This window comes from Ranitomeya variabilis, chromosome 2 (genome assembly GCF_051348905.1).
Source record: "Ranitomeya variabilis isolate aRanVar5 chromosome 2, aRanVar5.hap1, whole genome shotgun sequence".
NCBI lineage: Eukaryota > Metazoa > Chordata > Amphibia > Anura > Dendrobatidae > Ranitomeya > Ranitomeya variabilis.
The window spans coordinates 723,052,968-723,076,426 of NC_135233.1; the positions used below are offsets into that span (position 1 = coordinate 723,052,968).

The 23,459-nt window shown below is 44.2% G+C and overlaps 1 pseudogene; it reads right to left on the reverse strand.

Annotated features, from left to right (window-relative positions):
• Positions 1 to 20,735: 20,735 nt before the first annotated feature.
• On the reverse strand, positions 20,736 to 23,253 carry LOC143803940 (disks large-associated protein 1 pseudogene; annotated as a pseudogene).
• Between the last annotated feature and the right edge of the window lie 206 nt (positions 23,254 to 23,459).

Sequence of the window (23,459 nt, forward strand, 5' to 3'; positions counted from 1 at the left end):
CTCTATGTGATACTAACTGTATGGGACACTATATGGCTAAATTTCTGTATATGGGGCTCTTTATGGCACTATAATTGTATATAAAGCATAACTATGCGGCAATTATTGTATATTAGGTTTAAATAAGTGCCACTATTATTGTATACTAGCTGTACTACCCGGCTTCGCCCGGGTTAATAACTGATGTTAGCAAAATAGAATGTGTTAAGAAAAATGTGTTCTGCACACAAAAAACATAAAACAAATAGAAATGTAATTATTTAAAGGCAAAAACTAAGCCCCGTGTCCATATTCCCATCATACATCCTCCATCCCATAGTCCTGTGCCCATATACCCATCCCATAGTCCCGTGCCCATATACCCATCATACACATCCTCCATTCCATAGTCCCATGCTCATATACCCATCCTCCATCCCATAGTCCCGTGCCCATATACCCATCACACATCCTCCATCCCATAGTTCCGTGACCATATACTCATTATGACATCTTCACCATGGCAACCATTCTGACAACATCGTAACCATGGCAACCAATATAACATAACCGTCACCATTACAACCTATTATGACATTATTGTCACCACTGCAACCTATTATGACATCGTTGCCGTGGCCACCATTATGACATTTCCGTTGATACACACACTTTTCCTTTCACAGTAACTGTTAGTTATAGCACCTCACTTCTCTCATTATCCCATCACGCCTCTCATTTTCCCGGTCACATCTCTCATTTTCCCCCTCACGTCTCTCATTTTTCCCTCACACCTCTCATTTTCTCCCCTCACTTCTATCATTTCCCCCCTAACACCTGTTATTTTGACCTCACACCTGTCTTTTTCCAATCACTCCACTATTTTCCCCTCACTCCTCTGCTTTTGCACTCGCACCTCTTCACTTTCACCTCACACCTCATTTTCCCCTCAGTATATACCTGTATGTCATCTGCTCCTGTATATAGTATATACCTGTATGTCATATCCTCCTGTATATAGTATATACCTGTATGTCATATCCTCCTGTATATAGTATATACCTGTATGTCATCTCACCTGTATATAGTATATACCTGTATGCCATCTGCCTTGTATATAGTATATGCTTGTATGTCATCTCCTCCTGTATATAATATATAGCTGTATATCATCTCCTCCTGTATATAGTATATATGTGTATGTCATCTCGCCTGTATATAGTATATACCTGTATGCCATCTCCCCTGTATATAGTATATATGTGTATGTCATCTTCCCTGTATATAGTATATACCTGTATGCCATCTCCTCCTGGCTGTCAATTTGCCTCCAACAATTTCCCTTTCACTTTTTCCCCATTATGTAGATAGGGGCAAAATTGTTTCGTGAATTGGAACGCGCGGGGTTAAAATTTCGACTCACAACATAGCCTATGACGCTCTCGGGGTCCAGATGTGTGACTGTGCCAAATTTTGTGGCTGTAGCTGCGACGGTGTAGATGCCAATCCCGGACATACACACATACATACACACATACACACACACCCACATTCAGCTTTATATATTAGATGTTGCATAAATATGCGGCACTTTTACTCTATTTGTAGGCTTAACTATGCAGGACTATTACTGTATATGGGGCAAAACTATCTGGCCCTATAATTGTATGTTTGGACATAACTATTTGGCACTATTACTATATGTATGTGAATAAATTTGCTGTACTGCTGCTGTATATGGTGCAAAAATGCTTATTACTATTTACTGTATGGGCTTAACTATGCAGCACTATTTACTGTATATGGAGCTTAACTATGTGCACTATTACTGAATTTAGGGCATAACAATGCAGCAATATTACTGAATGGGACCATAATAATGCTGCACTATTACTGTATGGGGAATAACTTATGCGCTATTACTGTGGTGCATAAATGCTGCACTATTAATTTATGTGGTATAAAACCTGCGTTACTACTGTATGTGGCCTAACTGCCGCGCTATTACTGTATGTGGGCCTTAACGGTGCTGCATTACCTCTTTATGGAGGCACATTACTATTTTTTGGAGCCTAAGACAGGTTATTATTGTTTATTAGCCTTCACTATTATTGTTGTTGTAAACGGTGGCGTATTACTATTTATAGCCTATAACCGTATGGCCATCATAACTACAATAATGCAGCCCATTACTGCCCACGATAAATGATAATTTGAAGGCCCATTATACCACGACAAATAATAATGAAACCCATTATAGCCGAACATAACTAATAATGCAGTCCATTAGGCCACCTTAGCTAATAATGCAGGCCCATTATACAACACCTAAACTAATAATGCATTCCGTTATACCCCCATAACTAATAATGCAGCACTTTAGGCCCCCTTAGCTAAGAACGCAGGGCCATTATATCCTATAACTAATAATGCAGCCCATTATACACCCATAAATAATAATGCAGCCCATTATACCCCCCATAACTAATAATGCAGCCCATTATACCACCATAACTAATAATGCAGCACATTATACAACTCATAACTAATAAAGCAGGTCAATTATGGGAGTCGTTTATTTTATCATATTTATCTATTATTACTGCTAAAATCTAGATTTATCTCTGTGGCTCCTTTCACACTTCCGTATTCTCGAAATGTATGTAAACATACTCCTAAACGCAAGCGTATTCGCCTACATTCCAAAAGAGTGGAGCCGATATTTTAACGCCGAAACGCTTCGCTACGTGTATCAACGTGTATGGTAAGTGTAGCGGTATACATATACGCAGCTTGGTTAGCCGACAAAAAGCAGGCATATGGTATTACAACCTGTTCCTAATCCAACGCGGATGCGCCTGCTGCAATTGCCACGTATGAGGAAATACGTTCTATATGCGGGGCAAGTTGACTCAACTATACTGTGTCAGTACTAAATTTCCAAACCTACGGCCCCACCTGTAATTATGCCCAGGGCCCAGCTTTGCATCTAAAAAGGCCCTGTTTGTCTCATCATAAATAAATGTTGGAATATAGAAATTGATGACATCTACAAATGCAGAGGTCCTTGGCCAATAGATAGTGAGAAACTATCATAGAAAATGTTTTTTGGTTTCCTACAATTGTGAAATAAGGTTTAGATGTACCATAACATATGCAATTGTTTTTTTAGTTTGCAGAAGAATTTCTTTGGAAAAAACAAATTGATGGCGTGGAGACAACTGGAAAAGCTGTAGAGGAAGCACGAATGGACATAGCGTGCTCCCTGATACAGTATCTAAAGGTATAACCCCACATTCTCAGAACATTATACTAGCATTCTATTTTCTATGTCTCACAATCATTGTTATAACCATCAGTGACATGTATAATTAAAAATGTCTTTCCTTTTAAAATCCCTCAGGTTGGCGCCCCTTCAGTAGGCAGTAGGGTCAGCATAGAGCCTGGATGGGAGAAGAGGAGACAATGATGACGTCAGGCCGGGCCCTGACTGGCTGGCGGCGGTCACGTGGCCCGCTTCCCTTTTAAGAAGGGGATGAGGTGCCAGCGCCCTCACTTCGTTGCCGCCAGCCACTGAGTTGTACCTTGGTAAGTATGTCTGCTTTTTTAGATGCCTTGCTGGAGCAAGTCAGAAGGAGGATCGCTTAGGAGGGACCTGGATGGCTTCTCCCGGCGCTGGATGGAGCTCCTTCAGGTGGTGAGTATGGCGCTGCGGGAGGGAGGGCTGAGGCCTTCTTTCTGGCGTGACGGGGAGCGGTAATGGCACCGGCGCAGAGCGAAGCAGGAAGCAGCGCAGCGGCCGGTATGTGTGTGGCGCCGGTCCTTGTGGAGGGCGATCGATTGCTGGACGTGGATGCGGCGGCAGCGGTGAGTGCCCCGGCGCTGGAAGAGGACTCTGCACATGTGCTGGGCCTGCATGATGTCCCCGGTAGGGCGGGCCTTGGCACACGTGCAGAGGCCGTGTCTGATAGTGCGGCAGTGGTGTCTGATCCCCGGGAAACACGTGCTGCTGAGAGGATGGCAGCGGATGACGGGGACGGCAGTTACACTGGTGTATGTGCGCAGCAGGCCCTCGCCATTGGTTGGAGCGAGCAGATGGCATCGGCAGTTGATGGGGAGGCGGGGCCTGCTGCTGGTATGAAGACTGCTACGTGTGAATGGGAACGCATGGCTTTAGATGCGGCTGAGTTAAATGTGGTTTCGAAAAGGAGCTGCAGATCAGGGAGACCTGTGTCTAAGATGGCTGCAAAACGCCCAAAACGTACCACCTTGGTGCCGGAACGCTTATGCGCGGGGACTGGCCCTGTGCTGCGTGGTTCGGGTCGGGGGAAGCGCAGAGCTTCTGTGGATGCGATCCCTCCTACGCCGAAAAAGGCTGGTGGTTTTTCGGTGGGCCAGCGTGTGGCGGCCTGCAAGGGAAAAGGGGCGGCTGACCCTTCTGCAACGAAGCCGGACGAGAAAGTGGCCGGCTGTTCTGACTGTTTCGTACCTTCCCCCCACATAGGTTCACGCCATGTGGCTGGGTCGGCTGATATTCAAGGGCCTGCTACGGTTGCAGGAGGTCCGCCCGTGGTGTAGTGTGCTAGCATTATGGATGTTTTGTTGGCGGGCGTACCCGGGCAGGGTCAGTTGAACCCTTCATTGGAATTATGTATAGAGAGAGCGGTGGAGCGTGTGAGGCAGCGGCGATCGGAGGCTGGGTCACGCTGCGGGTCGAGTTACCGTAGCGGGCGAAGATCGCGCCATTCTTCTGGTGTCTCGCACTCTTGTTCTGTTTTCTCAGGTGCTGGTCGTTTGGCGTTTCGGGGATGACGCCGGAGCAGGTCAAGACGAAGATAAGTTTCCAGGGATCGGCTGCGGGAGCCGCGTCGGTACGGACCACATGGAGATGTGATGTCAGCACCTCGAGTCGTTGAGTCAGCGTTTCCCATCATAGCTGCTGGATCGGCGGATGTGAATCCATGTTCTTCCTCGGAGGTCGTCGTCTCGAGGGACCTGGCCCCTGCGCCTTTTCCAAGTGAGGGCAACTGCGTTGCCGCTTGGGGTAATGGAGGGCCTGTAAATTAATTCCTGTCATTGCTGAAAGCGGCTGTGGAGAAATCCACTCCCTCTGCGGTGACTGCATCTGCAGGTGAGGTGGTCGTCGCCCCGCCGTTGGTTGCGGCGGATACTGGGGCCTGTCCGGGAATTGCCCGGAGGGACTCCAGCTTTTGTGACTTACTGCTTGTTGCGCCCTCCAGTTCGGACACGGAGAAGGCCAGGGATCTTGCTCTTCATTATCTGCAGCAGTTCGGCTGGATTGTCAACTGGAAGAAGTCGGCGTTGATCCCGTCTCAATCTGTTCAGTTTCTGGGGATGATCCTCGACACTCGACGGACCCGGGTGTTTCTTCCTATGGAGAAACAGGTTTCCATTCGTCACCACTTTGAGGCTGTGCAACGGACGGAAAGGATGACGCTGCGCGCTTGTATGCGTGTCATGGGACTCCTAGTTTCGGCGATGGAGGCAGTGCCGTTAGCTCAGTTTCATTCCCGTTGTCTAAAAAGATTCATCTTGTCCCAGTGGGATCGTTCCTTGAACTCGCTGGACCGCCTTATCGCCATCTCCCCGGAGGTTCGCCAGTCTCTTAGTTGGTGGTTGCGTCCGGGGACGCTTGTTCGAGGGAATTAGTTCCTACACGCTTAAAATAACGGCCATGTGGACAGACCCTTAAAAAGTCAGTGTATGATTCATGTATGTAAAAGCTATTCATTGCTACGCATGTGTTAGGAATCTTGAAGGTTTTGGGGGCCATATGTGATGATTTTTAGGGTCCTAATTACCCAATCTAACTCATGTCCATGTGAATGTAGCCTTATGTGTGGGTGGTGCTTTCTATGAATAACGTAAAAAAAAAAGACACAGTTGTTCTTTTAAGTTACCAAAGGGACATTAACCAGTATTGGCATGGTCTTGGGTAAAAACGCAGAGAAACATTGCTTGCTATGTTTTATTTAAAAACATAGCAGGGAAGCTCTCATTAACAGAGGGCCATTGAATTAAATGGGTTTATACTACTGCACAAACCAAAACACTCTTGTGAAGGGGCCATTATACTTGTCCTGCTACTGGTGGTATATCAATCTGTGATAAATTTGTAGAAACAAACCAATTATTTTTACAATAAATATTTACCCATTGTTGAATATCGACAGACATTCCTTTCCAAAAAAACCTTGTAGATATTGCAGATAGAGTTTTAACAAATCCACCATGTCCTCCCAGTGGAGACGAATGGAATTGTTCGAAGATCTTCCGTGCCTGCTCTGGAGTTTTAACCACCAAACGATGACTGAAGAACAGCTGACCATCTGGAAACAAAATTATAAAAAAGGTTAACTCCACATGACAGAATGGTGATGGGGCCATAGAGGAATATTGCAGGTCTCATACATAGAGCATCCACTCCACAAAGAACAGAAGCAGACTAACACCAGCCGTCTAAAAGAAACACAGTTTTAACACTTTTTGGTGTAAATGACATTAGACCTACTTTACACTGAGCGTTCTCTTGCCCGTGAGAGTGAAATACTGACCGATCCTGCTCCGGGCAAAGTGTATTGATGTGTTGGTGGATGTAGGGAAGTGTTGAGGTGTGTATTAATTTGTCCAGAGGTGTATTGATGTATCAGGGGGTCGACAGACATCAATAAAGTTCTGATCTTTCCAGAAAGATCCAGGAAGATCTGGGAAAACACACCCACCTCTCCCCCTTTCTCCGCAGTTCTGATCTTTCCAGAAAGATCCAGGAAGATCTGGGAAAACACACCCACCTCTCCCCCTTTCTCCGCAGTTATGATCTTTCCAGACAGATCCAGGAAGATCTGGGAAAACACACCCACCTCTCCCCCTTTCTCCGCCCCCCTCTCAGCTATCTGCAATAAGTGTTAATAATACAATAACGACACCCTTTAAACTCCTGTAATAGCACCTGCACCCTAAGACACCCCATAGTACCCCGTAAGCAGAAATGCGCACGTGCAGACCACCATTAATAGCCCGCATGACATTTATTGCGCAGAATAAATTCTCCCCCATAAATCAGTTCACATGGAGCTATGATCACAGTCACTACCATAGGGGCACATTCACAGAGAGAGATGAGATAGGGGCTCATTCAGATGGAGCGATGATCGCAGTCGTAGCGCACTCACCGCCGTAGCGTCCTCCATAACTGCTTTTCTCCTCTCGGCTATCTGTCCTGAGTGTTCAATTCCTTCCTGGGCATGTATATACTCCCCCCTGCCTTAATCACGCCCTCTGGTGAAATTTCTGGGCATGTATACACTCCCCTTCTCGGCATGTAGTCACTCCCCGCTGCTTTAATCACCCCCCTTTGCAGAAATGAAGACGCCCTGAAATTTCTGAGCATAGTAACGCCCCCCTCCCTTTGTCACGCCCCCTCCCTCACTATTGTGGTTTTAACCAGGCCCCCAGGTGCCATACTCACGCCCGTCCCTGAAATTTTCAGGCATGTTGCCGCCCAGAGCTCCTCTTCTCTCCACCCTGCATCTTCAGCTGTTGCTTGGCCGTGATTGGTCAGTTTGCGCCACGTGACTCCGTAGCCTCGCCCATCCCTACTATCTACGACATGCCGACAAATTTCAGAACACCGGCAATTGAATTACCGGCTTTTCACATATCTCGCGCTGAATTAAATATAAATACAGAATATATATATATGTGTGTCTCAATGACATATATATATATATATATATATATACATACTGTATATATGTTGTAAAGAACATTTGAGCACATAAATCCAATAGATGTCGGTTTTGCAAGCCTGCGAGAAAATATCGCAGTACGGATGCCATACGGATTACATACGGAGAATGCCATGCGCAAAATACGCTGACACACCCTGCCTACGGATGACATACAGACCACTACTTTGGGGACTTTTCTGCGTATTACGGCCGTAAAAAACGGACCGTATTTACATACGCTGAGTGTGAGGCCGGCCTGAGAGTAATTACTTCTTTTTTTCTACTGACTGACGGCTTATTTTTTGTGGGATAAGATGACGTTTTCAGAGATGCTATTTTTATTTACATTGCTCTTTTTGATTGGATTTCATTCCACTTTTTGTTTGGATTTCATTCCATTTTTTGTTTGGCGGCATAATGATAAAGCATATTTTTTTACCTCCTTTTTTTTCTTAACAGTGTTCACTGAAGGGGTTAACTAGCGTTAGGTGTTGAGTTCCCAACGCTACACAGGGGGAATCTCGAACCATGTCCTCTGCTTTCTCCCATTCTTTCCCAGCCGCAGAGGAGCCTGCTCAGCAGAGATGTCGGTCCCATTGTCTTGCGCAAGCTGATGCTGCCGTCCAAGGTCCAGCTACTGTAACCAGCATTAGTCAGAGGCGAGCAGATGCTCCAGGGACTGCTTTTTGCCTACTGAGCATGCCCGTGAGATGACCTTTCATTGGAGGTCGGAGGTCACATGCTCAGGTCCTCAAGCGGCTCTGATTGGACCACTGGCAAGGTCCTGGAAGGCCGCAGGTATAAAAGGTGTGTGTTCTCATTATATCGCCATATACTGTCCGCCATTACCGAGCAGCAGGTGTTATCTCTGCACCGTGACCAAAAATGAGTACTTTCTTGTTAATGTATTTATTGGATTAATATCTATGTATATATAGATATATATATATATATATATATATATATATATATATATATATATATATATATATATACAGTACAGGGCAAAAGTTTGGACTCACCTCATTTAAAGATTTTTCTGTATTTTCATGACTATGAAAATTGTAAATTCTCGTTGAAGGCATCAAAGCTATGAATTAACACATGTGGAATTATATACTTAACAAAAAAGTGTGAAACAACTGAAATTGTGTCTTACATTCTAGGTTATTCTAAGTAGCCACCTTTTGCTTTGATGACTGCTTTGCAAACTCTTGGCATTCTCTTGATAAGCTTCAAGAGGTAGTCACCGGAAATGGTCTTCCAACAATCTTGAAGGAGTTTCCAGAGAAGCTTAGCACTTGTTGGCCCTTTTGCCTTCACTCTGCAGTCCAGCTCACCCCAAACCATCTCGATTGAGTTCAGGTCTGGTGACTGTGGAGGCCAGATCATCTGGCGTAGCACCCCATCACTCTCCTTCTTGGTCAAATAGCCCTTACACAGCCTGGAGATGTGTTTGGGGTCATTGTCCTGTTAAAAAATAAATGATGATCTAACTAAACACAGGCCGGATGGAATAGCATGCCGCTGCAAGATGCTGTGGTAGCCATGCTGGTTCAGTATGCCTTCAATTTTGAATAAATCCACAACAGTGTCACCAGCAAAGCACCCCACACCATCACACCTCCTCCTCCATGCTTCATGGTGGGAACCAGGCATGTAGAGTCCATCCGTTCAGCTTTTCTGCGTCGCACAAAGACACGGTGGTTGGAGCCAAAAATCTCAAATTTGGACTCATCAGACCAAAGCACAGATTTTCACTGGTCTAATGTCCATTCCTTGTGTTCTTTAGCCCAAACAAGTCTCTTCTGCTTGTTGCCTGTCCTTAGCAGTGGTTTCCTAGCAGCTATTTTACCATGAAGGACTGCTGCACAAAGTCTCCTCTTAACAGTTGTAGAGATGTGTCTGCTGCTAGAACTCTGTGTGGCATTGACCTGGTCTCTAATCTGAGCTGCTGTTAGCCTGCGATTTCTGGGGCTGGTGACTCGGATAAACTTATCCTCAGAAGCAGAGGTGACTCTTGGACTTCCTTTCCTGGGGCGATCCTCATGTGAGCCAGTTTCTTTGTATCTCTTGATGGTTTTAGCAATGTGCAAAACACCTTCAAAGTTTTCCCAATTTTTCGGACTGACCTTCATTTCTTAAAGTAATGATGGCCACTCGTTTTTCTTTACTTAGCTGCTTTTTTCTTGCCATAATACAAATTCTAACAGTCTATTCAGTAGGACTATCAGCTGTGTATCCACCAGAATTCTGCACAACACAACTGATGGTCCTAACACCATTTATAAGGCAAGAAATGCCACTTATTAAACCTGACAGGGCACACCTGTGAAGTGAAATCCATTTCCGGTGACTACCTCTTGAAGCTCATCAAGAGAATGCCAAGAGTGTGCAAAGCAGTCATCAAAGCAAAAGGTGGCTACTTTGAAGAACCTAGAATATAAGACATATTTTCAGTTGTTTCACACTTTTTTGTTAGGTATATAACTCCACATGTGTTAATTCATAGTTCTGGTGCCTTCAGTGTGAATTTACAATTTTCATAGTCATGAAAATACAGAAAAATCTTTAAATGAGAAGGTGTGTCCAAACTTTTTCTCTGTACTGTGTATATATATATATATATATATATATATATATATATATATATATATATATATATACCATATATACTCGAGTATAAGCCGAGGCACCTACTTTTGCCACGGAAAGGTGGGTAAGCTTATTGACTCGTGTATCAGCCGGGTATGCATTGTCCCCTCATCCCTGTCCTGCTATGCATGGCTCCCCCTTCCCTGTCCTGGTATGAATGCCTCCCCTGTCCCTGTCATTGTATGCATGCCTCCCCCTTCCTGGTATGAATGCCTCCCCATCCCTGTCTGCATGACTCCACTGTTCCTGTCATTGTATGCATGCCTCCCTCTCCCCTGTCCTGGTATGAATGCCTCCCTGCCTGCATGCCTACCCCGTTCAGTCCCTGTATGCCTACCTCCCCCTTCCCTGTCCTGGTATGAATGCCTCCCCCATTCTGTCCCTGTATGCATGAATCCCAGTTCCGTCCCTGTATGCATGCCTCTTTATTCCCTATCCCTGTGTGCATGTTTCCTATTGAGAAAAAAAACAATCATTATGCTCACCTACCTGTGTGCCTTGGGTGCTGACACTGCATCTCATTCCGGCGCCTGCCTGCAGCTCTTTCTGTGCTCAACGGTCACGTGGTACCGCTCATTAAGGTGATGAATATGCGCTCCACACCTATGGGAGTGGAGATGCGTCCATATTCATCACCTTAATGAGCGATACCACATGTCCGCTGAGCACAGGAAGAGCTGCAGGCAGGCGCCGGCGTCCGGAACGAGATGCAGTGCCAGCACCGAGGGCGCGCAGGTAGATGAGTATGATGTGCTGAAAAACTCAGCTTATACACGAGTATATATGGTATATATATTTTAACCCCTTCCTGACATCCGACGTACTATCCCGTCGAGGTGGGGTGGGCCCGTATGACCGCCGACGGGATAGTACGTCATAGCCGATCTATGACGTGCTCACGGGGGGAGCGCGGCCGATCGCGGCCGGGTGTCGGCTGCATATCGCAGCTGACATCCGGCACTATGTGCCAGGAGCGGTCACGGACCGCCCCCGGCACATTAACCCCCGGCACACCGCGATCAAACATGATCGCGATGTGCCGGCGATGCAGGGAAGCATCGCGCAGGGAGAGGGCTCCCTGCGGGCTTCCCTGAGCCCCCCGCAGCAACGCGATGTGATCGCGTTGCTGCGAGGGTCTTACCTCCCTCCCTGCCTGCTCCAGACCCGGATCCAAGATGGCCGCGGATCCGGGTCCTGCAGGGAGGGAGGTGGCTTCACAGAAGCCTGCTCAGAGCAGGCACTGTGAAGCAGCCTGTACTTCTCGCAGATCGGTGATCTGTCAGAGTGCTATGCAAACTGGCAGATCACCGATCTGTATTGTCCCCCCCTGGGGCAAAGTAAAAAAGTAAAAAAAAAAATTTCCAAATGTGTAAAAAAAAATAAAAAAAATATTCCAAAATAATGAAAAAAAAAAAAAAAATATTATTCCCATAAATACATTTCTTTATCTAAATTAAAAAAAAAAACAATAAAAGTACACATATTTAGTATCGCCACGTCCGTAACGACCCAACCTATAAAACTGCCACACTAGTTAACCCCTTCAGTAAACACCGTAAGAAAAAAAAAAAAAAAACGAGGCAAAAAACAACGCTTTATTACCATACCGCCGAACAAAAAGTGGAATAACACGCGATCAAAAAGACTGATATAAATATCCATGGTACCGCTGAAAACGTCATCTTGTCCCGCAAAAAACAAGCCGCCATACAGCATCATCAGCAAAAAAATAAAAAAGTTATAGTCCTGAGAATAAAGCGATACCAAAATAATTATTTTTTCTATAAAATAGTTTTTATCGTATAAAAGCGCCAAAACATAAAAAAAATGATATAAATGAGGTATCGCTGTAATCGTACTGACCCGAAGAATAAAACTGCTTTATCCATTTTACCAAACCCGGAACGGTATAAACGCCTCTCCCAAAAGAAATTCATGAATAGCAGGTTTTTGGTCATTCTGCCTCACAAAAATCGGAATAAAAAGCGATCAAAAACGGTCACGTGTCCGAAAATGTTACCAATAAAAACGTCAACTCGTCCCGCAAAAAACAAGACCTCACATGACTCTGTGGAGCAAATGTGGAAAAATTATAGGTCTCAAAATGTGGAGACGCAAAAACTTTTTTGCTATAAAAACCGTCGCTGGTTTCACACTTCCGTTTTTGTCTGCAGCGTTTTTTGCACAAAAAAACGCATGCGTTTTTTCCCTATATTTAACATTGAAAACGCATGCGGTTTTTTTGTACGCGTTTGGTCGCGTTTTCAAACGCATGCGGTTTTTTTCTGCATGCGTTCATTTTCAGAAATACAACCTGCAGTATTTTCTTGCGTTTTTAAGCACATGCGTTTGTTTGCGTTAAAAACGCATGCATTTTTATCGAAAAAAAACAGAAAACACACTGAAAAGCCACCCACCACCATCAAGGTGATAAAGGGATCCAAACCCTAACCCTAACTCTACCCCTAACCTCACCCCTAACCGTTTAATGAACATTTTCTGACAGTCATAGTGCCACGTATTTCAGTGCCACGTATTTCAGTGCCACGTATTTCAGTGCCACGTATTTCAGTGCCATGTATTTCAGTGCCACGTATCACGTATTTCAGTGCCACGTGTTTCAGTGCCACGTATTTCAGTGCCACGTATCACGTATTTCAGTGCCACATATTTTAGTACCACGTATTTCAGTTGCACGTATTTCAGTGCCACGTATTTCAGTGCCACGTATTTCAGTGCCACGTATCACGTATTTCAGTGCCACGTGTTTCAGTGCCACGTATTTAAGTGCCACGTATCACATATTTCAGTGCCACGTATTTAAGTGCCACGTATTTAAGTGCCACGTATTTAAGTGCCACGTATTTAAGTGCCACGTATTTAAGTGCCACGTATTTCAGTGCCACGTATTTCAGTGCCACGTATTTAAGTGCCACGTATCACATATTTCAGTGCCACGTATTTAAGTGCCACGTATTTCAGTGCCACGTATTTCAGTGCCACGTATTTAAGTGCCACATATCACATATTTCAGTGCCACTTATTTAAGTGCCACGTATTTCAGTGCCACGTATTTCAGTGCCACGTATTTCAGTGCCACGTATTTCTGTGCCACGTATTTCAGTGCCACGTATTTCAGTGCCACGTATTTAAGTGCCACGTATTTAAGTGCCACGTATCACGTATTTCAGTGCCACGTATTTCAGTGCCACGTATTTTAGTGCCACGTATTTCAGTCACGTTTAGGGTTAGGGTTAGGGCTAGGGTTGGAGGTTAAGTTAGGGTTGGGGCTAAAGTTAGGGTTGGGGCTAAAGTTAGGGTTAGGGTTTGGATTACATTTACGTTTGGATTAGGGTTGGGATTAGAATTATGGGTGTGTCAGGGCTAGGGGTGTGGTTAGGGTTACCCTTGGGATTAGGGTTAGGGGTGTGTTTGGGTTAGGGTTTCAGGTAGAATTGGGGGGTTTCCACTGTCCAGGCACATCAGGGGCTCTCCAAGCGCGACATGGCGTCCAATCTCAATTCCAGCCAATTCTGCGTTGAAAAAGTAAAACAGTGCTCCTTCCCTTCCGAGCTCTCCCGTGCGCCCAAAAAGGGGTTTACCCCAACATATGTGTTATCAGCGTACTCGGGACAAATTGAACAACTTCTTCTGGGGTCCAAGTTCTCTTGTTATCCTTAGGAAAATAAAAATTTGGGGGGCTAAAAATAATTTTTGTGGGAAAAAAAAGATGTTTTATTTTCACGGCTCTGCATTATAAACTGTAGTGAAACACTTGGGGGTTCAAAGTTCTCACAACACATCTAGATAAGTTCCTTGGGAGGTCTAGTTTCCAATATGGGGTCACTTGTGGGGGGTTTGTACTGTTTGGGTACATCAGGGGCTCTGCAAATGCAACGTGACGCCTGCAGACCAATCCATTTAAGGCTGCATTCCAAATGGCGCTCCTTCCCTTCCGAGCTCTGTCATGCGCCCAAACAGTGGTTCCCCCCGACATATGGGGTATCAGCGTACTCAGGACAAATTGGACAACAACTTTTGGGGTCTAATTTATCCTGTTACCCTTGTGAAAATACAAAACTGGGGGCTAAAAAATCATTTTTGTGAAAAAAAAAAAGAATTTTTATTTTCACGGCTTTGCGCTATAAACTTTAGTGAAACACTTGGGGGTTCAAAGTTCTCAAAACACATCTAGATAAGTTCCTTGGGAGGTCTAGTTTCCAATATGGGGTCACTTGTGGGGGGTTTGTACTGTTTGGGTACATCAGGGGCTCTGCAAATGCAACGTGACGGCTGCTGACCAATCCATTTAAGTCTGCATTCCAAATGGCGCTCCTTCCCTTCCGAGCTCTGTCATGCGCCCAAACAGTGGTTCCCCCCCACATATGGGGTATCAGCGTACTCAGGACAAATTGGAAAACAAATTTTGGGGTCCAATTTATTCTGTTACCCTTGTAAAAATACAAAGCTGGGGGCTAAAAAATCATTTTTGAGAAAAAAAAAAAAATTATTTTCACGGCTCTGCGTTATAATCTGTAGTGAAACACTTGGGGGTTCAAAGCTCTCAAAACACATCTAGATAAGTTCCTTAGGGGGTCTACTTTCCAAAATGGTGTCACTTGTAGGGAGTTTCAATGTTTAGGCACATCAGGGGCTCTCCAAACGCAACATGGCGTCCCATCTCAATTCCAGTCAATTTTGCATTGAAAAGTCAAATGGCGCTCCTTCCCTTCCAAGCTCTGCCATGCGCCCAAACAATGGTTTACACCCACATATGGGGTATCAGCGTACTCAGGACAAATTGCACAACATTTTTTGGGGTCCAATTTCTTCTCTTACCCTTGGGAAAATAAAAAATTGGGGGCAAAAAGATCATTTTTGTGAAAAAATATGATTTTTTATTTTTACGGCTCTGCATTATAAACTTCTGTGAAGCACTTGGTGGGTCAAAGTGCTCACCACACATCTAGATAAGTTCCTTAGGGGGTCTACTTTCCAAAATGGTGTCACTTGTAGGGAGTTTCAATGTTTAGGCACATCAGGGGCTCTCCAAACGCAACATGGCGTCCCATCTCAATTCCAGTCAATTTTGCATTGAAAAGTCAAATGGCGCTCCTTCCCTTCCAAGCTCTGCCATGCGCCCAAACAATGGTTTACACCCACATATGGGGTATCAGCGTACTCAGGACAAATTGCACAACATTTTTTGGGGTCCAATTTCTTCTCTTACCCTTGGGAAAATAAAAAATTGGGGGCAAAAAGATCATTTTTGTGAAAAAATATGATTTTTTATTTTTACGGCTCTGCATTATAAACTTCTGTGAAGCACTTGGTGGGTCAAAGTGCTCACCACACATCTAGATAAGTTCCTTAGGGGGTCTACTTTCCAAAATGGTGTCACTTGTAGGGAGTTTCAATGTTTAGGCACATCAGGGGCTCTCCAAACGCAACATGGCGTCCCATCTCAATTCCAGTCAATTTTGCATTGAAAAGTCAAATGGCGCTCCTTCCCTTCCAAGCTCTGCCATGCGCCCAAACAATGGTTTACACCCACATATGGGGTATCAGCGTACTCAGGACAAATTGCACAACATTTTTTGGGGTCCAATTTCTTCTCTTACCCTTGGGAAAATAAAAAATTGGGGGCGAAAAGATCATTTTTGTGAAAAAATATGATTTTTTATTTTTACGGCTCTGCATTATAAACTTCTGTGAAGCACTTGGTGGGTCAAAGTGCTCACCACACATCTAGATAAGTTCCTTAGGGGGTCTACTTTCGAAAATGGTGTCACTTGTAGGGAGTTTCAATGTTTAGGCACATCAGGGGCTCTCCAAACGCAACATGGCGTCCCATCTCAATTCCAGTCAATTTTGCATTGAAAAGTCAAATGGCGCTCCTTCCCTTCCAAGCTCTGCCATGCGCCTAAACAATGGTTTACACCCACATATGGGGTATCATCGTACTCAGGACAAATTGTACAACAACTTTGGGGGTCCATTTTCTCCTGTTACCCTTGGTAAAATAAAACAAATTGGAGCTGAAATAAATTTTGTGTGAAAAAAAGTTAAATGTTCATTTTTATTTAAACATTCCAAAAATTCCTGTGAAACACCTGAAGGGTTAATAAACTTCTTGAATGTGGTTTTGAGCACCTTGAGGGGTGCAGTTTTTAGAATGGTGTCACACTTGAGTATTTTCTATCATATAGACCCCTCAAAATGACTTCAAATGAGATGTGGTCCCTAAAAAAAAATGGTGTTGTAAAAATGAGAAATTGCTGGTCAACTTTTAACCCTTATAACTCCGTCACAAAAAAAAATGTTGGTTCCAAAATTGTACTGATGTAAAGTAGACATGTGGGAAATGTTACTTATTAAGTATTTTGCGTGACATATGTCTGTGATTTAAGGGCACAAAAATTCAAAGTTGGAAAATTGCAAAATTTTCAAAATTTTCGCCAAATTTCCATTTTTTTCAGAAATAAACGCAAGTTATATCGAATAAATTTTACCTTTAACATGAAGTACAATATGTCACGAGAAAACAATGTCAGAATCGCCAAGATCCGTCAAAGCGTTCCAGAGTTATAGCCTCATAAAGGGACAGTGGTCAGAATTGTAAAAATTGGCCCGGTCATTAACGTGCAAACCACCCTTGGGGGTGAAGGGGTTAAATATTTTTATAATTTGTATTAACTTTTTTAAAACTTTTACATTCTCTCAGGATGGAATATCAGATTTACAGTGACAGATCGCTGATCTAATACTCTGCAATGCTTTGTGCCTACGATCAGTAATTAGCAGCTTTTTGCATATTTTCTGTGTGTCCAAAACATTGCGTTCTAATCATGCAGATAAATTCTCATGTCTGTTCAGTGAACCATGCAGATTTACCACATCTAATAAATGGTTATGGGTGAAATTACGTAGACTCCGCTGCAGATAATTGACATGACGTGGCTCGTAAAGTCGCACTGTGGGTGAGTTTACACAGCGTTAAATAGAAGAAGCACAGTGGACATGAGATTTATAAATCCCATACACTGTGATAGGGTTGGTGGAACACACTAAATAAAATCCCGTGGTTCAAATCCCGCACCAGTTCGCCCCAGACTGCGCCTGTCGCTGATTGGCGCGGGATTTAAACACCCCTTCACTGATTGACACACTTTCCCTGACGAAGCTGCTGGTTGCAGCGATACGCGTGGGGCTCCCCACATCACCTCGGTCCCTTGGCTATTGACCTCTGGACTTCATGCCCTCATGCCCATTTCTCTGATTCGTCTGGTAAATCGGATGGCTGTTTCATTCTGGACGTCCTCCTTTTTTTTCTTTTTTTTCTCTTTTCCCCTCTCTTTTAGCAATTGTCTTCAGCATTCCTCCATTTCTTACACAACCAGGGAACTGCTCACTTTTCTATTTGCTAAGAGGGGCTTATATTTCTATATCAGGATTTATTGTGATCTTGCATTAAGTTCCTTTTTCTTCTGTCTCCCTGGGGACGCCCGGTGTGAGATTTCACGTGATTTAAGATTTATTGGCATTGATACTGTTTTCCTGGGCTAATTACCTATGTGTGCACACATATATATGTTGCACTTTGTCTTGACATTGTATTGTTATATGTCATAGTCATATGGGACTTTTGGTGATGGGTTTTGTCTTTTAATGGTTTTATTATGTCTACTAATAAATATTGCACATGATTTCAACATTGCTTTGTGATTTTGGGTGTGCTCCTTGTATGCACGGATCTTTTTCTCTTCCTCCTTACATGTTTAGCTTCTCTGTGCACGAGGCAGCAGCCTCATTCATATTAGTCCTTATTTAGATATGCCCTATAGTAGTGCTCCCTACCTTTTTTGTTCTTGTTAATGAACACTTTCTATCAACGTTCAGTCACGTTTAATGAACATTTTCTGTCAGTCACAGTGCCACGTAGTTCGGTCATGTTTATTGAACACTTCGGTCACAGTGAGTCATAGTTCAGTCACGTTTATTGAACATTTTCTGTCAGTCACAGTGCCACGTAGTTCAGTCACATTTAATGAACACTTTCTGTCAATCAGTGAGTTATAGTTCAGTCACTTTTAATGAACATTTTCTGTCAGTCACAGTGCCACGTAGTTCGGTCATGTTTATTGAACACTTCGGTCACAGTGAGTCATAGTTCAGTCACGTTTATTGAACATTTTCTGTCAGTCACAGTGCCACGTAGTTCAGTCACATTTAATGAACACTTTCTGTCAATCAGTGAGTCATAGTTCAGTCACGTTTAATGAACATTTTCTGTCAGTCACAGTGCCACGTAGTTCAGTCACGTTTAAAGAACACTTTCTGTCAGTCACAGTGCAACATAGTTCAGTCCCGTTCACTGAATACATTCTGTCAGTCACAGCGCGCTGCACAGATACTTCTTTACTGTACGCTATCATGATTTACGCTTTCTATCTTAGAATGGGTCGTAACCGAAAATACGCCAATGAGGATGACAGAAAAGCAGCAGCAAGGCAACGACAATGTCGAGAGCAACAGACACTTCAACAAACTGCTGCTAGACAAGCCCAGGATGTGGAATATCACAGACAACGTCGCCAACAGGGACTCCACAACAAACTGCCACACGGCAGGTACAAGTAGCTGATTCACATAGACAACGTCGGGAATAGGAGACACCACAACAAACTGCCGCCAGACAAGCCCAGGATGTGGAATCTCACAGACAACGTCGCCAACAGGAGACACCACAACAAACCGTTGTACAACAGGAACAACATGATCTCCAAATTCATAAAAAACTAATGCTCTACCAACTATGGCAACCCCAGGACAATATTCAACAACTTGCACATTATGTAACAGACAATGAAAGTACAATTTTGAACAGTACTGTGGGAATATGAATGCAGTTTACTCTGAATGCGACTCTCTGAATTTCATTGATTAAAAACCATCTGACAATCAGTTTACTTAATGCTGTCATAAAGGAAAAGTTATGCTACTGAGACCGCACTACTCAGGTCTGTTTGATCAGTTGATGAAAGAAACGCATCAACACAGTAGAAATTTTATGGAAAATATCAGAAGCATCAACAGTTCTCATGCGTTTGCTTCATTTTTTGCCAACATTGCACCGCCCCCTGGATTCAGACCGTATTGTTTTAAAATTCACGGCCAGATCTACCACCACACTGGAACACTTCACCCAGAAATAGGACAACCACCAAAATTTGCACAATTATACATCATTGATACAAATGAGGCTACAGAACAAAGGATGAACCTGAAAGAAAATGAAAAGTGTGATGCTGAACTGATGAACCAAATTGCTGTACATTTGCAAAAAATAAGCCCATTTGCTGCCGCATATCGCATGCTAAAAGACATCGAAGCTGAGGAGGAACAGAGGGCTATACAAAATGGTACTGAAATGCCTTCTATTGTCATGGCCATTAAACAAGAACATAAACAGGATGCACGACTTTACAACAAACCACGTGTAAGAATTACACAACTGCAATACTACAGTTTTCTTCTGTCTGTCCGAAATTACTTCAATCCTATTTTAAACAGTGGGAAACTGACACAACAGTACTTAGTTGACGGATATGTTAAAATTGAAGCTAATCGTCTAAATTTCATAAGAATGAACCAAAAACAACTTAAAGTTGAAGACTACTGCGTTCAAGAACATTTGCAAAAACAATCAATTGAAAAGGGAATTCCAATTGGAAAAACAGTAATTCTCCCGTCGTCGTTTGAAGGTAGCCCCCGCAACATGCAACAGCGTTATCAAGATGCAATGGCAATAGTAACAAAGTATGGAAGACTTGACAGTTTTGTGACAATGACCTATAATCCTAAATGGACGGAAATTACAAAAAATCTAGAACCCTGGCAAAAAGTTCAACACAAGCTGGACTTATTCGCACGCGTATTTTGCGCAACCAACATTTGTTTACACTAAAACAGATGCCTACAGCACCACGCTAAGTAGTGGCATAAAACACTACGGTATGAGCGTATGAAGTTGCCGTGTGTACCTATAATGTAAGACACTTACCCTCACAAGGCTGTGTCTGTGCCTGGATGATGCAGTCGCTGCGTGCGGCTGTGCAGCTGGAAGCCGGGAGAGACGTGGAGTGGCGAGGGGTGCAGGCGGCTGAGCCTTACCAGAGGAGCCCCGGCCGGTGGCGTCCCTGGTTACGGCTGAACAAAAAAATGTCCGCCAGTATCTGCTGGCGTGTGCTCAAAATGTGACGTCACAGAGCTACGGAGCAGCGTAGAGGGCAAAAAGGGTTACCTTTTATAGACATATATAATATTCCCCCAGTGTTGCTTGTGATGGCTTCATAGCCTGGTTTGCGCCTCTGGGATGTAGATCTCAATGCTATCCACACTCTCAGTAGCTGAATTCTGCCGGACAGACGCAGCACGCTTTGCAGACATTAGCCGCTTCCAGGACTCATGCCGCTGTCTCTCTGTGCTTTCCAGAGATCTGTTCCGGACCAGTGGGGCCTGACCTTTCGATGGCTTCTTCGGCACGGGAGGAGGGACCCTTCTCTCCTTTTTATCTATAGAGTCCATCTTTTTAGAGTTATTGGCCTTAAACTGATGAAGTTCATCAAATTTCATACTAATGTTTTCTATTGACAATTGTAGCATATCCCAGAACCCAGCTAAATCCTGAGAAGTAGGTCTTGGGTGTGCATTAGGATTCAGATTTTCCTCGCAAAGCTCTCGGAACTGGTAGAATTTCTGTGACATCAGGAGCTGGGCACAGCCAACCGCACCTCGAATCTTCTCTAAAATAATATCAGGCAAATCGTTTTCCCGTTCTTCTCTTTCCATTTGTTGACACCAACCCTCCATTCTATCCTTTTCTGCTTGAAGAAGTTTTAAAAACCAGTGTCCATCTCTATGACAAACTGATCGGTGAACTGCTTCCAATGGATCTTCTGTAATGGAGTCAATCCAGGGGTCTGGAGGAGGTAGTATGGAAGGGTCAAAATCAGCATCAAAGTCCTTCTCCACTGCACAGGCATGGTAATGATTGCCTGAGCCCTGGATGCTGACTGTGGAGGTAGATGCATCTCTGGAATACTGTTTGATCAATGGCTGGCTGTATTGAAATTCCTGGTCAGCCAGCTCCACTGGACAATCAAAATGCTCCCTGAGGTCCAAATCTGCTTGCACAGCAGCAGTAACACTGTTTGATCGGGTCAGTCTGCATAACGCTCTTTCTTCTACTTGAATTCCTACTGATTGATATCTGAAGGCAGCCTCTCTCTGCTCTGTGATAGCGGCTTCTTCTGGCCCATCAACCTGAATTCCAATGGATACGTTTTTCCTGAACTGATTCTTTTTCCTGTCATCTGCAGTGATGGTGGAAACAGTTGAAGTGGAGTTCACTGTCATGGTGTTGTCCATGTGCTGGCTTGCTGGGCCATGAATCTGAGCGTTGGCAGCTTCAATAGCGGCTGTAAGCACTTTCATACTGTCCAGACTCTCAGTAGAATTACTGAGCCCTGACTGACTAATCATATCCCCCCTTTGTCCATGTCCATCCATGTAGGCATCTTGGGCAGATTCTGTGCTACTCTGAGCAGTGATGGAGATGAAAGGTTTTGTAGTTGTACGGGGTGGCACTGGAGGAGGTGTCTTATTTATGTGGTGATACATGAAGATATTGAGAGTAGTGAGTTCTGTGAGTGATGGCTGCGTAGCCTTAAGTAGCTCTCTCTTCGTGCTGCAATCTTTGGAGATGGCTTTGGGCTGTTTGTGTCGGAGTCCCCGCTGTCATCATCTCGCATGGCTTTGATGTAGCTGCCACTGCACATTCGTTGACATGGAATCTCCTCTTCTTTGCTCTTGGGGGTATACCCGCTCCATTCATCTTGCGGAACCTGCAGATACTGGCATGACCTCTCTTGTTGACATGAGTCACACTTTACCACTGCTTGATCCATGTTTATTGCAGGTTTCTGGTAGACTTCCCGAGCCCTGCTTACTGTTAGTGTGGATGCCCAAGAACTTTTCTTTAGCATCTGGCTGTCCAAACTTACAGGTAAACTCACAGTTAGGTTTGTACAAGTGTTGCATTTTACATCATTATTGCTTCTTGATGACTTTAATGCATGTTCGCTAAGTGTGTTATAAGCTTCCATAAAGTACTGAGACGCGGAGCGGTCCGGGCATCTCCCCATATGACAGCAGTGGGACCATGGTACATGCAGACATCATTGTCTAAGTTATCCTGTGAACCCCACCACCCTGAAATGTTTGTTCTCGGTTTCAGTTCAGCTCTCCTTTCTTTGCTCTTACTTTGTTTGCCATACCTCACAGTTTGCCTTTCTTCTGGACTGGCTTTATTTCCATTAGAGCTTCCTTTCCTCGGGCCTTCAAGTGAATGTGATTTTGTGAACAGTTTCTGGACAGAATGAACCAAATGTCGTATCCTACCAGGACTGTCACTGCGGTGTTCCACTGCACTCCTTTTGTATTGCAAAGTGTGATATCCATCCCGATTGATAGGAATCTGCCTTTCAAATTGATCCAAGAGGTTAGTAGGAAGTCGGTTACATTTTCCAACACTTCCATGGGGCACTAGAGCACACTCATCTTTAAGCTCATGGTGGGAATTGTAATGTCTCCTTGGAAATGTACTGCTAGCAATCTGGTCCCCATAGGGCATTATGCATTCTACTGGGTAGGAGTTCCTTTGAGCATAGTAAGGGTGATCCGCAGGATGAGGATCTACTGGGTTGAGCAAATATGGCTTTCTATCTGTATGGTGAGGGAGGGCATCACATACTGAGTCACATACAACCCCATGATGATGGCTACGGCTGCTTAATAATCCTTTCATAGTTGAGCTGAAAGATATTCCAAAGTCATTGACTATTGTAGCCAGTGGTCAGGTTCTAAACCAAGGCCCTCATAAGGCTGTGTCTGGTAACCCTTTTTGCCCTCTACGCTGCTCCTTAGCTCTGTGACGTCACATTTTGAGCACACGCCAGCAGATGCTGGCGGCCATTTTTTTGTTCAGCCGTAACCAGGGACGCCACCGCCCGG